Source organism: Geotrypetes seraphini, chromosome 4, assembly GCF_902459505.1.
Source record: "Geotrypetes seraphini chromosome 4, aGeoSer1.1, whole genome shotgun sequence".
NCBI classification, from domain to species: Eukaryota; Metazoa; Chordata; class Amphibia; order Gymnophiona; family Dermophiidae; genus Geotrypetes; species Geotrypetes seraphini.
This window is the reverse complement of record NC_047087.1, coordinates 219,373,318-219,389,044: the sequence shown is the minus strand read 5'-3', so window position 1 is coordinate 219,389,044 and position 15,727 is coordinate 219,373,318. Positions and strand designations below refer to the sequence as shown.

At 47.7% G+C, this 15,727-nt stretch overlaps 1 protein-coding gene across 1 annotated transcript in view; it reads left to right on the top strand.

The window, feature by feature from the left end:
* Positions 1–15,727, top strand: part of LOC117359627 (pulmonary surfactant-associated protein D-like) — a 37,168-nt gene that overhangs the window by 5,067 nt on the left and 16,374 nt on the right. The window lies entirely within an intron of this gene.

The following is a 15,727-nucleotide window of genomic DNA, read 5'->3' as shown; positions in this document are numbered from 1 at the left end:
CGGAGCGATTACTGCAGCAGCAGCCACTAGAGTGGCTTTGTAAACAGGGGGGGGTTGTTATTATTGCTTACAGTTTCATTTTTGCTATTGTTATTTTAGTATGCTTTATTATGTTTTGTATTGCTGTGCTATATTTTTTTGTTTTGATTGTATTTTATTTTGTTGAACTAATTTGTTTATTATTAAGGGGGCCTTTTTACAAAGCAGCATTAAAAAGTAGTCTGCAGTTTATCAGTATCATGGGGTTTTCCATGTGCTGAGGCTACTTTTAGCATGACTGTAAAATGGCCGCATTTCCCATTTTCTGAATAAATGACTGCAAGCTAATTTCCCAATTATCATGTGGCCATTAGTGCGGGAGCCCTTACCGCCACCTATTTATTAGAGAGTAAGGGAGATAATCAAACTGGCGCCTAAACTTAGGCACTGGTAGGCACCCTTCTGAAGCCTAACTTAATTGAAAAACGCCATTAGAAATGGCAACAAATGACAAGGTTGAGGCGCTTACTGGTACCGAAATAAAAGACACTGGAATCACACCTCTGTAGGCGCTGTAGGTTGCTGAATGCCAAAGTAAGCATGGCCAAAGCCATAAGAGGCAAAGGAATAGGGGTCTGTCTTCCAGACAATAAAAAAATTAATCGAATCAAGACTCAATGCGGAGCCATGTTTCGACAGACACCCGCCTGCATCAGGAGTCACAAATTCTTTATATCATGTAAATATTAAGGGGGAGATTCTAAAACCGGCGCTTAAATTCAGGCACCAGTAGGCACCCTACCGATGCCTAAATTAATTGAAAACGCTATTAGAAATATTGAAGTGCCTACTGGGGCCTAAATAAAAGGCTCAGGAATCATGTCTAACTAGGTGCTTTTGTGGCCAGTGCTGGAAGTGGCTTTAGGCAGTCTAAAGCACTTATGTAGGTGTGATTCACGAAAAGATAGGCACCAGAAATGTAGGCCCTGATAACCCTGGCCTACATTTCTGGCACCTATCTGTGCTGGGGGATCACGCCAATAGGCCGCAGCTGCCATAAGCTGACCATGGAACAAGCAGGACTCCCTGAAACTGTGGCTTCAGGGCAGTTGCGTACCTAGGGTATGTGGCACCCGGGGCCCATCATTTTTTGACACCCCCCCCCCCCCCATGTAAAAAATTTTATTATTTTTTTTTTTTTTTTGCAATAACCATGAAATGGAATAAATGGTCAGAATAGAAACAGGCAGTGAAAATTTTCTTTTATTGAACCTCATATATGTATGTAGCGCTGGTCTAGGACATGGCAACTCAACTTCAATGCCAAAAAATGCAAAATTATGCACCTGGGCAGCCAAAATCCATGCAAGTCTTATACCCTTAATGGCGAGATCCTAGCAAAAACGGTAGCAGAACGAGACTTGGGGGTAATCGTCAGTGAGGACATGAAGTCTGCCAATCAAGTGGAGCAGGCTTCATCCAAGGCAAGACAAATAATGGGTTGCATACGAAGGGGTTTCGTCAGCCGTAAGAAGGAAGTCATTATGCCATTGTATAGATCCATGGTGAGGCCCCACCTGGAATACTGTGTGCAATTTTGGAGGCCACATTATCGCAAGGATGTGCTGAGACTGGAGTCGGTGCAGAGAATGGCCACTCGGATGGTCTCGGGACTCAAGGATCTTCCATATGAAGAACGACTTGACAAATTACAGCTATACTCGCTCGAGGAGCGCAGAGAGAGGGGAGACATGATCGAGACGTTCAAGTATCTTACGGGCCGCATCGAGGCGGAGGAAGATATCTTCTTTTTCAAGGGTCCCACGACAACAAGAGGGCATCCGTGGAAAATCAGGGGCGGGAAACTGCGAGGTGACACCAGGAAATTCTTTTTCACTGAAAGAGTGGTTGATCGCTGGAATAGTCTTCCACTACAGGTGATTGAGGCCAGCAGTGTGCCTGATTTTAAGGCCAAATGGGATAGACACGTGGGATCTATTCACAGAGAAAGGTAGGGGAGGGTCATTAGGGTGGGCAGACTAGATGGGCCGTGGCCCTTATCTGCCGTCTATTTCTATGTTTCTATGTTTCTAACCATTATTCCAAACATAACATAACATAAATTATGTCTGAATTGTCATGACATCAGAAGTACATATGGAGTAGTTGCAGGTGATGCTTGGGACAGTTCTGATTATGTTAGTTCGGTTTTATGTGTTTTTTGAATAGAAGGGTTTTTATTTCTTTTTTGAAGGTTTTGTAGTTTGTGGTCGAGGTCAATAGGTTGTAGAGTTGGGGGTCAAGTGTTGCAGCTCGAATGGCTAGGAGGTTGTCAAACAGTTTTTTTCTTTTGACGTTTTTGGTTGGAGGGTGTGTGAATGGTGCATGAGTTCTCCTATGTCTGTTTGAAGTGGATTGAATTATTTAGCTGAAGAAATTAGTTACCCCCCCATTCCACACACAATAATTCTCTTCCATTTTTGTTCCCATTATAAAAAAACACTGATAAGTTCCCAGGAAAAAAATACATTAAAATAAGAAGTGAAAATAAAGGCCCCTACAGATGAGAACATAACATAAGAATAGCCTAACTGGGTCACACCAATGGTCCATCATGCCCAGTAGCCCATTCTCATGGTAGCCAATAGTGCTGCCCGATTCAGAGAAAAATATTTCATTCGATTCGATTCACCCTGTTGAATCGATTTTTCGATTCGATTCACTGTTAATGACACCGCTTTTTAAGTTTAAACAAAGTACAACAATAAATTTCACAACAACAATAAATTTCACAAAGTACTTAAAAAAAAAAAATCACATTTTTCCTCTAAAGCAGTTCTGGAGACATTTGCTTGAACAGTCTTTTTTCCCAGTCCATAAGCAAGCAATATGAAAAAGATTTCCTTAATTATCTACTCAAACATTTTTGCTATTTACTTTCATTGTACCTAGACTATTATTCAGTAGAAAAAATTTAGTTTGTTCAATCAAGCAGAACATTCACTCATAGAAGTCCAATGTCCACACAGGATTTGATTGAACAAACCAAATTTTTCTACTGAATAATAGTTTAGGTATACTGAATAGCAAAAATGTTAAAGCCACACAGAAAAGCAGTAAAAGTCAATAGGTTCTCCAAGTGGGAACAACCTGATGTCTCAACACTTGAGGAAAAGACCAGTAATAATGTTTATAAGATAAATCATATAAATGATTATACTGAAGCAGGGTGTCCTCAGCGTGAGAGGTAAGCGAGAGGAGAGAATTCTCCAGCGCTTTACACAATAAGGCACAGGTTAATCACCCTCTGCCTGCAGTGCACACCATCATAGGACACCTCAGGTGTGCTCAAATTAATCAATGTGATAAATTAAACAGTGATAAACAATTGGTCAATCACAAGAGTGCAAGATCAAACAGGTTGTTCCCTCTCAGAGAACCTATTGACTTTACTGCTTTTCTGTGTGAGTAGATAATTAAGCAAATTTCTGATAGCCTACAGAACTGATTCTCACCTTCCATCCCCAGCCCCCAAGACTTACCAGACCCCCCCTGCCGATGTATTTACTTACTGCCTGAACTGGATATTAAATCGTGGGGAAGAGAGGAGAAATGCGGGGAAAGAGCCAGCCAAAACTAGTATTTGTTGCTGCTGAGTGCACCAATCCAGGGCAAGCAGACGCTTCCCCCATCTAATATAATAAAATGGTAAGCCGCGCATGCGCACTAAAAAAAACGTGTTCCCTGAGCTGTCGCGAAAAAAACAATTGCGCATGCGCGGCCCCGGCGGCGGCTTTCAAATAAAAAAAAAATTTCCATAGCTGCGGCGGCCTTTCTCACCCCCGGCTCCTCTCTCGAACTGGACAGTCCCCGCGTCTGCCTACCCTTCCCCCCAACACAGCGTATTTCCCCCCCCCCCAACGAATCAATAAATCGAGCCGGGCCGCCCTCCGCAACAGGCCAGAGGAGTTCTTTGCCGCTCACCCCCCTTCCCTTGCCGCTGACCCGAATACCTACCCGGCGATTCAAGAAGCCTGTGCAGCAGTCTTCATACGCTGCTTCAGGCCCTTCTACTGCCCTGATTTGCTCTGCCGCATCTCTGATGATGTCATCAGAGACGCGGCAGAGCAAATAAGCACAGTAGAAGGACCCGAAGCAGCGTGTGAAGACTGCTGCACAGGCTTCTTGAATCGCCGACTTACAAGGGAAGGGAAGGGAAGGGGGGGCCGCAAGGACTCTATCCGAGTAATTAAAAAACTCTGCACAGGGGGAGCAGGAAGAGATGATGATGGACGGGGGAAAAGGAAGGGAGGCCTATTGTTGGACAGGGGGAGCAGGAAGAGGTGCAGATGGACAGGGGGGGAAATTAAGGGAGACCTGCTGATGGACAGGGGGGGAAATGAAGGGAGGCCTACTGCTGGACAGGGGGAGCAGGAAGAGGTGCTGATGGACTGGGGGGAGGTAAAACAAAGGGAGAAGGGCTGCTGCTGGATAAGGGGAGCAATGAAGAGGTGGTGGTGGACAGGGGGGAAAAATGAAGGGAGGCCTAATGCTGGACAGGGGGAGCAGGAAGAGGTGCTGATGGACAGGGGGAAAAAAATTAAGGGAGGCCTACTGCTGGACAGGGGGAGCAGGAAGAGATGCTGATGGACAGGGGGAAAAAATTAAGGGAGGCCTACTGCTGGACAGGGGGAGCAGGAAGAGATGCTGATGGACGGGGGGGGGAAATGAAGGGAGGCCTACTGCTGGACAGAGGGAGCAGGAAGAGGTGATGATGGACAGGGGGAAAAAGGAAGGGATGCCTATTATTGGACAGGGGGAGAAGGAAGAGGTACTGATGGACAGGGGGGAGGTAAAACAAGGAGAAGGGCTGCTGCTGGATAAGGGGAGCAGTGAAGGGGTGGTCGTGGACACAGGGGAGGTAAAAAGAAGGGAGAATGGACAGGAAAAAGTGGCTAAGAAGACAGAGAGAGAAAGAAATAAAGACAGACACACACACATATATTCTAGCCCGAGGGAGAAAAATGCTGCACAGGGAAGTAGGGAGGGGGGTAATGCTGATGCACAAGGAAATGGAGGGGGAGGGAATGCTGATATGGCTACTGTACAGGAAAGTGGACAAGGGAAGATAAATGCTGCATAGGGGGCAGAAAGAGAGACAAATAGAAAGAAAGACAAATAATAGGAGGGAGGGAGACAGAAATAAAAGAAGAAAGACACAAGGGCAGGGAGTGAGACAGCAAGAAAGACAGACGTACATATATTCTAGCACCCGTTAATGTAACGGGCTTAAAGACTAGTGTCTTAATAACAGACAATGGACTTTTCCTCCAGGAATTTGTCCAAACCTTTCTTAAAACCAGCTACGCTATCTACTTTTAACATAACTTCTGGCCACTTCATTTTTAAGCTTAGATCTTTCCTTCCAAACAGAGACCTTGCTAGATGTCAAATACAGCACAAGGTAACTTCACACGGACTTAACTGTGCAGGAAATGAATCTCCTCATACACCCACCATATAGTGCAAAAATGTGCAAAGGTCTGTTTTTTTCTTTCGATCACTACATAGCCTAATGCCACACAAGCAGCGCTGTTACAAACATATTCTGAAGGTCAATGCTAAGGTTGACAAAGTTTCCTTCCTTGGACCAGAAGGAGATACTGACAAACCACTGGAAGAGATTCTAAAACAACTACCCAGAAATAACACCCAAAGACCCACTCAGTGTGTGAACCAGTTGAGTGGAGTGGACTAACTGGGGGTGGAAATGGGCCCAGAGTTTGCTCAGCAAAATTTCCCAGACTACCTCTTCCTCTCAACACACTGACATGCTACCACCACCACCACCAACACTAGGAACACCTCACCGAGTATGCCAGCAATGCTTATAAACTTTATAAAACACATTATTATATTTTCTTATAAAGCATATATTTTAACTGAACTCAGCCTTGCCATTCACAAAAATAGAAAAGTTCCCATTTCAAGCTGTCTCATGTACACTTTTCAAATCTAACATATTGTAATCACAAAACAGAAAATAAAATTATTTTTTCTACCTTTTGTTCTCTGGTTAATATTCAAATCTTGTTGGTCCCAGGCTCTTGTTGTTTTGCTTGCCAGGGTCTCCTTTCTCCGTGCTAACCAACCGTCTGCCATCTCTGTCCTCCCCTTCCGTTTCCCTTCCCTCTCCCGGAGATCTGGCATCTTTCCTTTTTTTTGTCTCCATCCACACATTCACCTTTTCTCAACTCCCCACCACCCCAGGATCCACCATCTCTCCCTTTCTGTTCCCAACTATCCTCCTATCCAGTATCTCTATCCCCCCTCCACACCATCCCCTGTTTCCAAGTTCTCTCCCTTTCTGTTCTTTCCCTCCCTAAATCCCATTATGCACCATCTCTCTCCCACTCCTCTGTTTTTAGACCCATTATTTCTAACCCCCAAAGTCTGGCATATGCACGTATCTTTGAACCCCCTCTTCCCTCTCTCCCTCTGTGTACTTTTACACCAGGACCCCCCCCCCCCCGAAGGTCTGTCCCCCCTCCGAAGGGCTACACCCCACCCCTGAAGGCCTGCACCCCCCCGAAGGACTTTACCTCCCACCCGAAGGTCTGTCACCCTCTGAAGGCCTAAACCCCACCCCTAAAGGCCTGCACCCTCCCCGAAGGATTGTACCCCCCACCCGAAGGTCTGTCCCCCCCTGAAGGCCTGCACCCCCCCTGAAGGCCTGCACCCCCCCGAAGGTCTGTACCTCCTGAAGGCCTGTACCTCCTGAAGGCCTGCACCCCCCCTGAAGGCCTGCACCCCCCTGAAGGCCTGCACCACCCTGGAGGCCTGCACCCCCCCGAAGGTCTGTACCTCCTGAAGGCCTGCACCCCCTGAAGGCCTGCACCCCCCCTGAAGGCCTGCACCCCCCCTGAAGGACTGCACCCCCCTGAAGGTCTGTACCTCCTGAAGGCCTGCACCCCCCCCCCCCGAAGATCTGTCCCCCCTGAAAGCCTACACCCCCCCCCCCCGAAGGTCTTTACCTCCCACCCAAAGGTCTGTCCCCCCCCCCTTAAGGCCTACACCTCCCTCTTAAGGCCTACACCCCACCCCTTAAGGCCTACACCCCCATCTAGTACTGTCTAATGCAATTAGGTACGGGTCAGGAGGCCAGAGGGGAAGCAGGACATTGCAGCAATTCCCAACTGACCCTCCCCCCTCGCCCTCTAAAGCAGGAGCCGGCTAGCAAGAGGAAGTTGCTGATCCTGCTTTAGGGGGGAGGGTCAGTTGATGATTCGGGAGGCCGATTTTGGGGTTTTTAAAAAATTGATTCGGGCAGAAAAAAAAAATAACAATAAAACCACCGCCAAGCAGCCCAGCGATACTCACCCTCAGTTCCTGCCTTAATTGCAGTGTCCCACGCGGCTCGGGCTCCCTTTCTTGCTTCCACCCAGCCGGAAACCGGAAGTTGCTGACCAAGCTCCGACGGCGACGGGGTGTGTGGCCGTGGGGGAATGGAAGTTAAAGAGAGGGCTCAGGCAGGATCACTTCGGGGACTCGCGGAAGCCTTGGAGTCGGGCCATAGCAGGGAAGTTCCCGGGCCATGACTCCAAGGCTCGAGCACCCCTAATGAGCTGGTACCCGGGACGGCCCGCCCCCCCCCCTAGGTACGCCACTGCTTCAGGGAGTCCTGCTGGCTCAACTGATTGTGGATTCACCAGCTGTGATCAACTCAGCTGGCAGTGAGTGCATAAGCAGGAAGGGGAGCCAGGGGGTGGGCTGAGGGGTCCATTGGGGGGATGCCTGTGATGTTCAGGGGGTGTAAATATGATTGGTGTTAACCGCTTTGACAATTTTTACGCAATATATTAAATTTTAATGGAAACTTGGAAACTTGGGGGTTCTGCCAAGAGGAACTGGGCAGCCCTCCTGCCGGCAATGTACAGGGGGCGTGTGGGGTTTCCGACAAGTGGAACTGGGTATCCCTCCTGATGGCGATGTACAGCGGGGTGGGGGGTTCCGGCAGGAGGGACTTGGCATCCCTTCTGCCGCTGATGAATGGGGATGGGGGTTTCGGCAAAGAGATCTTTTGTCGTGATAAGCTCAGCAGCAACCCGATTTTCTAACTGGCGCCTGTGACATGGACACCGGTTAGCGAATCGGGTTATTAGGTGGGCTTAGGTATGATTTTCTATAGGACGCCTGTGTGTGATTCTCAAAAGTCACTTAGGCGGCTTCTGAGAAAAGCGGGTGTCCTATACAGAATCCTGGCCTTTGAGTCCAGGAAAGTGAATCTGAAATGTTTTTAATAAATGAATACATAATTAAGAACATAAGAATTGCCACTGCTGGGTCAGACCAGTGGTCCATCATGCCCAGCAGTCTGGTCATGTGGCGGCCCTCTGGTCAAAGACCAGCACCCTATCCGAGACTAGCCCTACTAACACACGTTCTTATTCAGCAGGAACTTTTCTAACTTTGTCTTGAATCCCTGTAGGGTGTTTTCTCCTATTACAGCCTCAGGAAGAGCATTCCAGCTTTCTACCACTCTCTGGGTGAAGAAGAACTTCCTTACGTTTGTACGGAATCTATCTCCTTTCAACTTTAGAGAGTGCTCTCTCGTTCTCCCTACCTTGGAGAGGGTGAACAACCTGTCCTTATCTACTAAGTATATCCCCTTCAATACCTTGAATGTTTCATAGAAACATAGAAGATGACGGCAGAAAAGGGCTACAGCACATCAAGTCTGCCCACTCTGCTTACCCACCCTCTGTCTATGCCCTAATGACCCAATTTCCTTATCTTGACCCTCGTAGGGAACCACATGGGTATCCCATTTATTCTTAAAGTCTGTTACGCTGTCTGCCTCGATCACCTGCACTGGAAGCTTGTTCCAATGATCAACTACTCTCTCTGTGAAGAAATATTTTCTGGTGTCGCCACGAAATTTTCCACTCCTGAGTTTGAGCGGGTGCCCTCTTGTGGCTGAGGGTCCCTTGAGAAAGAAAATATCATCTTCCACTTTGACATGTCCCGTGAGGTACTTAAATGTTTTGATCATGTCTCCCCTCTCCCTATGTTCCTCGAGAGTGTAGAGCTGCAATTTGTTCAGTCTCTTTTCGTACGAGAGACCCTTGAGCCCCGAGATAATCCTGGTGGCCGTCAGCTGAACCGATTCAATTCTGCGCACATCTTTACTGTAATGTGGCCTCCAGAATTGCACACAGATGAGGTCTCACCATGGCCCTGTACAACGGCATTATGACTTCAGGCTTTCGGCTGACGAAACTTCTATTGATACAACCCAATATCTGCCTTGCCTTAGATGAAGCCTTCTCCACTTGATTGGCAGTTTTCATGTCTGCACTGATGATTACTCCTAAATCTCGTTCTGCTGAAGTCCTAGTTAAAGTTTCTCCGTTCAAGAAGTACATCCTGCATGGATTTCCGCTTCCGAGGTGCATGACCTTACATTTCTTAGCATTGAAGCCTAGCTGCCAGGTAGAGGACCAACTTTCCAATGTAAGCAGGTCCTGCGCCATATAATTCTGTAAACTGCATTCACTTATTATATTACATAAGAACATAAGAACTGCCTTCTCCGGATCAGACCTTCGGTCCATCAAGTCCGGCGATCCGCACACGCGGAGGCCCTGCCAGGTGTACACCTGGCTTAATTTATAGTCCACCATATCTTTATATGCCTCTCTTAAGGAGATATGCATCTTGTTTGCTCTTGAAGCCTAGGACGGTCGATTCCGTCATAATCTCCTCTGGGAGGGCATTCCAGGTGTCAACCACTCTCTGAGTGAAGCAGAACTTCCTGACATTAGTCCTGAACCTGTCCCCCCTTAGCTTCATTACATGTCCTCTAGTCCGTGTCAAATTGGACAATGTAAATAATCTTCTCTGCTCTATTTTGTCGATTCCTTTCAGTATTTTGAAGGTCTCGATCATATCCCCACGCAGTCTCCTTTTCTCAAGGGAGAACAATCCTAGTGTTATAAGTCTGTCCTCATATTCCAGTTTCTCCATACCCTTCACCAGTTTTGTTGCTCGTCTCTGCACCCTCTCCAGCAGTTTTATATCCTTCTTTAGGTAGGGAGACCAATGTTGGACGCAGTATTCCAAGTGTGGTCTGACCATTGCCCTATAAAGCGGCATTATAACTTTCTCCGATCTACTCGAGATTCCTTTCTTTATCATGCCCAACATTCTATTTGCCTTCTTTGCCGCTGCCGCGCATTGTGCCGACGGCTTCAGGGTCCTATCTATCAGTACACCCAGGTCCTTTTCTTGTTCACTCTTCCCCAGAGTTGCACCTGACATTGTATACTCGTATTCCTTATTTTTATTGCCTAAATGCATTACCTTGCATTTCTCCACATTGAACTTCATCTGCCATTTCTCCGCCCATGTTTCTAACCGACACAAGTCGCTCTGGAGTTTCTCTCTATCATCCTGCGATCTGATTGCCCGGCATAGTTTTGTATCGTCTGCAAACTTGATGATCTCACTGGATGTTCCTTCCTCCAGGTCATTGATATAAATATTAAAAAGGATCGGCCCAAGTACCGAGCCCTGGGGTACACCACTAGTCACTTTCTCCCAGTCGGAGAACTTCCCATTTATGCCCACTCTCTGCTTTCGGTTTTCCAGCCATTTGCCTATCCACCTTTGTATATCCCCCTCTATGCCATGGCTTTGTAGTTTCCTGAGAAGTCTTTCGTGTGGAACTTTGTCGAACGCTTTCTGGAAGTCCAAGTATATTATGTCCACCGGCTTCCCACTATCAATTTGCTCGTTCACGGTCTCAAAAAATTGGAGTAAATTCGTCAAACATGATTTCCCTCTCCTGAATCCATGTTGACTGGGTTTCATCAAGTCGTGTGCGTCCAAGTGCCGGACTATGCTCTCCTTGATCAGTGCTTCAACCATCTTGCCAGGGACAGACGTAAGACTCACAGGTCTATAGTTGCCCGGTTCCCCTCTCGATCCTTTTTTGAAAATTGGGGTGACATTCGCTATCCTCCAGTCGTCCGGTATCTGTCCAGTTCTGATTGTCAGGTTTGCAAGTTTTTGCAATAACTCTCCGATTTCAACCTTCAATTCCTTTAAGACTCTCGGATGAATCCCATCCGGTCCAGGGGATTTGTCACTTTTAAGTTTGTCGATCTGATAGTATATCTGGTCTAAGTCCACTTCAACTGTGGTGAGGCTGTCTTCTATTTCTCCTGCAAACACTTTCTCCGCTTCAGGTATTGTTGAGGTGTCCTCCTTCGTAAAGACGGACGCAAAGAAGGAATTTAGTTTGTCTGCGATTTGTTTATCTTCCTTGATGTACCCTTTTCTTCCCTGGTCGTCCAGGGGTCCCACTGCCTCTTTTGCAGGTTTTTTCCCTTTCACGTATCTAAAGAAGGGCTTGAAGTTTTTGGCCTCCTGGGCTATTTTTTCCTCATATTCCTGTTTTGCATCCCTCACCGCCTTGTGACATTTCTTCTGATCATCTTTATGTTTGTTCCAGGCTTCAGTTGTCTTTATGCATTTCCATTTTTTGAATGAGTCCTTCTTTTCTTTTATGGCTTCCTTCACCTGTATGGTAAGCCATGCCGGTTCTCTTTTGCTCTTTGTTCTCCGATCTTTGGAAATCCTCGGAATGTAGAGATCTTGTGCTTCTGTGATAGTATTTTTCAGTAGGGTCCATGCCTGATCAACCGTTTCAAGTTTGTCCACCATCTTCTCGAGTCGTTTTTCTACCATGGCTCTCATGCTATCGTATTTACCCTTTTTAAAGTTCAAGGTGGTGGTTAAGGTTTTGGCATGTTTCCCTTTCCCGATGTCAAGTTTAAAGTTGATTACATTGTGATCACTCGTTCCCAGTGGAACCATGACTTCCACTTCTGTTATCGGTCCCGTGAGGCCATTTAGGACCAAGTCCAAGGTGGCGTTGCCTCTTGTCGGCTCTTTTACCATTTGTTCTAGGAAGCAATCCCCTAGCACCTCCAGGAACTTGGCTTCCTTGCCGCAGTTGGAGGTTGCTAGTTTCCAGTCTATCCCTGGGAAATTGAAGTCTCCCAATATAATTACATTGCCTGTCTTGCATTCTTGTTTGATTTCCTCCATCATTTCTGAGTCAGTTTCCTCCGCCTGTCCTGGTGGACGATAGTAAAGGCCAATTTTCGTATCTGCGCCATATTGACCAGGAATTTTGATCCAGAGTGACTCAAGCTTCTCTTTCATTTCTGTTGTAACCATTTCAACAGAATCTATTCCCTCCTTAACATATAGAGCAATACCTCCACCTTTCTGCCCTACTCGATCTCTTCTATACAGTTTGTATCCCTGTAGTACTGTGTCCCATTTGTTTTCTTCATTCCACCATGTTTCTGTTATGCCAATGATATCCAATATGTCATGTCTTGCTATTGTCTCTAGTTCCCCCATTTTGTTACCCAGACTTCTAGCATTCGTATACATACATCTAAGTTCCCTTCGTGTTACCTTTTTGGACCTTCTACTCTTGGCCGTCCCTGTAGTTTCAATTACGGTATCCTTTACTGCTCCTGTGTTATCACCCTTGTTTGCTGTGTGGTCGTCCCCTCCTGTGTCTGAGTTGTCCCTTCCTGCTTTTTCTCCCTTATTGGCTGTGAGGTCGTCTTCTCTTGTGTAGGTGTAGTTGTCCTTGGCTTCTTCGTCGGGGCATCCTGCTATCCGTACCATCGACCGGTGGTCGACTGTCGGCTTTCCCCTATCTTTCAGTTTAAAGCCTTCTCGATTGCCTTCTTCATGTTGCCTGCCAAAACTCTTGCTCCTTCCTTGTTGAGGTGTAGTCCGTCCCTTCTGTAGTACTTGCTTTTTCCCCAGAACGCCGTCCAGTTGCGCATGAAGTCGAAGCCTTCTTCTTCGCACCATCGTCTCATCCAGGCGTTGATTACTTGCAATTCCCCTTGTCTCTTTCCATCCGCTCTTGGTACTGGGAGGATCTCAGAGAAGGCCACCTTCACCTCCCTGATCTTCAGTTGTCTTCCGAGTGAGCGGAGCTGGCCCTTCATCTCTTCCCTGTCATACTTCCGCCCGCTCACATCATTTGTTCCCACGTGGATAAGTACAGCGGTGTCCTCTCCCCCTGCTCCATCTATGATCCTGGAGATCCTGTTGGTCACATCCTTCACTCTTGCTCCAGGCAGACAGGTGACAACTCTGTCCTCTCTTCCTCCTGCGGTGTGGCTGTCCACATGTCGTATGATGGAGTCGCCTACGATGATCCCCATCTTCTTTATTCGGGAGTTCCTTGGGGGGCGTAGGTCCACGTCCTTGGAGTAGGGCCAGTCTTCTTCCTCCAATGATACTCTTGAAATTGTTTCCTGTTCTTTGGGTGGGGCAATGTCTTCCTGTGCTCTCACTATTCCTCCTGGTGTGCGGTTGTCTCCTACCTCGTCTTCGGTTTCTTCTGTGTTTGCATGGGTGTCTTCTCTCCTCACATCGGTTTCCTGAGTACAGTTTTCCAGCCCTGGGATCTCTACGTGGTGCTGATGAGCTTCCTCTATGAACATTTCTAGTTCCTTGACCTCGTCGTTTGGGCTGTACTCCACTAGAATCTTCTCCTGTGCTCGGATTCTGTCTTCGAGTTCCATCACTGTTCCTTCCAGTAGTCTTACCTGATATTTCAAGTTATCCATCTCCATGCATCGATTGCAAATGTATGCCTGGATCCCCGAAGGGAGGTAGTCATACATATTGCAGCCGATACAGAAGACTGGAAAGCTCACCTTCTGACTTCCTTGGGCTTCCATTTCTTGCTTCCCTTGTGTGTGCTTGTGTCCCTTGCCTGCTGCTTCCTTATGTTGCTTGCCTTGCTGTCTCTTTTGTGTGTGCTGTCTCCGCTCTACTTCACCTTGATTGTATGTGTGGGTTTGTTCCTTTGGCGTCTGTCTCTTCCTTACCTTCTGTGTTTGTCGCTTCCTTACCGTTCAGTCCTCCTCGGTGTTCTTGATAGTAGATACTCGTCCCTTGCAAGGCCCTTCGCAAAGGCGCTCTCGCTAAGGCGAGCGCCTTTACCGCTCGCCTTCGCCGCGCGCCGAACGGCTGGGCGCCGTTGGCTCCGCCCCTTTTAAGGGGAAGCTACTCGGATGACGTCGGGGGTGGGCGGAGCTAACTCTCGCCGCTGCCCCAGTCGATCCTTCCTCCTCTGCTCCTGCTTTCTCCTCCAGTTTGGTTTGTTTTCCTGGTTTTGCTCCCCTGTTCTTCTCCTCTCGCTTCTCTACCTCCTCTCTGCCTTCTACAGAGCCAAACGGCTGGGCGCCGTTGGCTCCGCCCCTTTAAAGGGGAAGCTACTCGGATGACGTCGGGGGTGGGCGGAGCTAACTCTCGCCGCTGCCCCAGTCGATCCTTCCTCCTCTGCTCCTGCTTTCTCCTCCGGTTTGGTTTGTTTTCCTGGTTTTGCTCCCCTGTTCTTCTCCTCTCGCTTCTCTGCCTCCTCTCTGCCTTCTACAGAGCCAAACGGCTGGGCGCCGTTGGCTCCGCCCCTTTTAAGGGGAAGCTACTCGGATGATGTCGGGGGTGGGCGGAGCTAACTCTCGCCGCTGCCCCAGTCAATCCTTCCTCCTCTGCTCCTGCTTTCTCCTCCAGTTTGGTTTGTTTTCCTGGTTTTGCTCCCCTGTTCTTCTCCTCTCGCTTCTCTGCCTCCTCTCTGCCTTCTACAGAGCCAAACGGCTGGGCGCCATTGGCTCCGCCATAGTTTGGCGTCATCGGTGAATAGTGTTATTTTACCTTGAAGCCCTTGAGTCAGATCTCCTATGAATATGTTGAAAAGGAGTGGACCCAGGACCGAGCCCTGCGGCACTCCACTGGTCACCTCCGATGTTTTAGAGAGGGTACCATTAACCACCACCCTCTGAAGTCTGCCACTCAGCCAATCATTGACCCATGCAGTTAGTGTCTCTCCTAACCCCATCGATTCCATCTTGCTTAGCAGCCTGCGGTGTGGGACACTGTCAAAAGCTTTACTGAAGTCCAGGTACACGACGTCCAAAGACTCTCCCAAGTCCAACTTTCTTGTTACCCAGTCAAAGAAGCTGATGAGATTGGATTGGCAGGACCTACCCTTGGTGAATCCATGCTGACTGGGATCCCGAAGATTCCCTTCATTCAAGATCGTGTCCAATTTGCTTTTAATTAGTGTTTCCATGAGTTTGCACACTATTGATGTGAGACTCACCGGTCTATAATTCGCAGCCTCTGCCCTGCAATCCTTTTTATGCAGAGGAACGACATTAGCTAATTTCCAGTCCTGGGGAACTTTCCCCTTACTTAGGGAGAGATTGAATAGCTCAGCCAACGGTTTTGCCAGGACATTGCTCAATTCTCTGAGCACTCTTGGGTGAAAATTGTCTGGTCCCATGGCTTTGTTCACCTTGAGTCTTGCCAGTTCACTGTAAATTTCACCTGGTGTGAACTCAAAATTCTGAAACGGGTCTTCTGTGCTTTGTGTTGCCTTCAACCGTGTCCCGGTGCCTCACAGGTGAAGACTGAGCAGAAGTATTCATTCAGTAGTTCGGCTTTATCGGAATCTGCTTCCACATAACTTCCGTCCGGTCTTCTAAGGCGTACTATCCCGCCTGTGTTCCTTTTTCTGTCACTAATATACCTGAAGAAGGATTTGTCCCCCTTTTTAATGTTTTTTGCCAGAATTTCTTCCACTCGAAGTTTTGCCTCCCTAACTGCCATTTTGACCGCTTTAGACCTGGTCCTATATTCT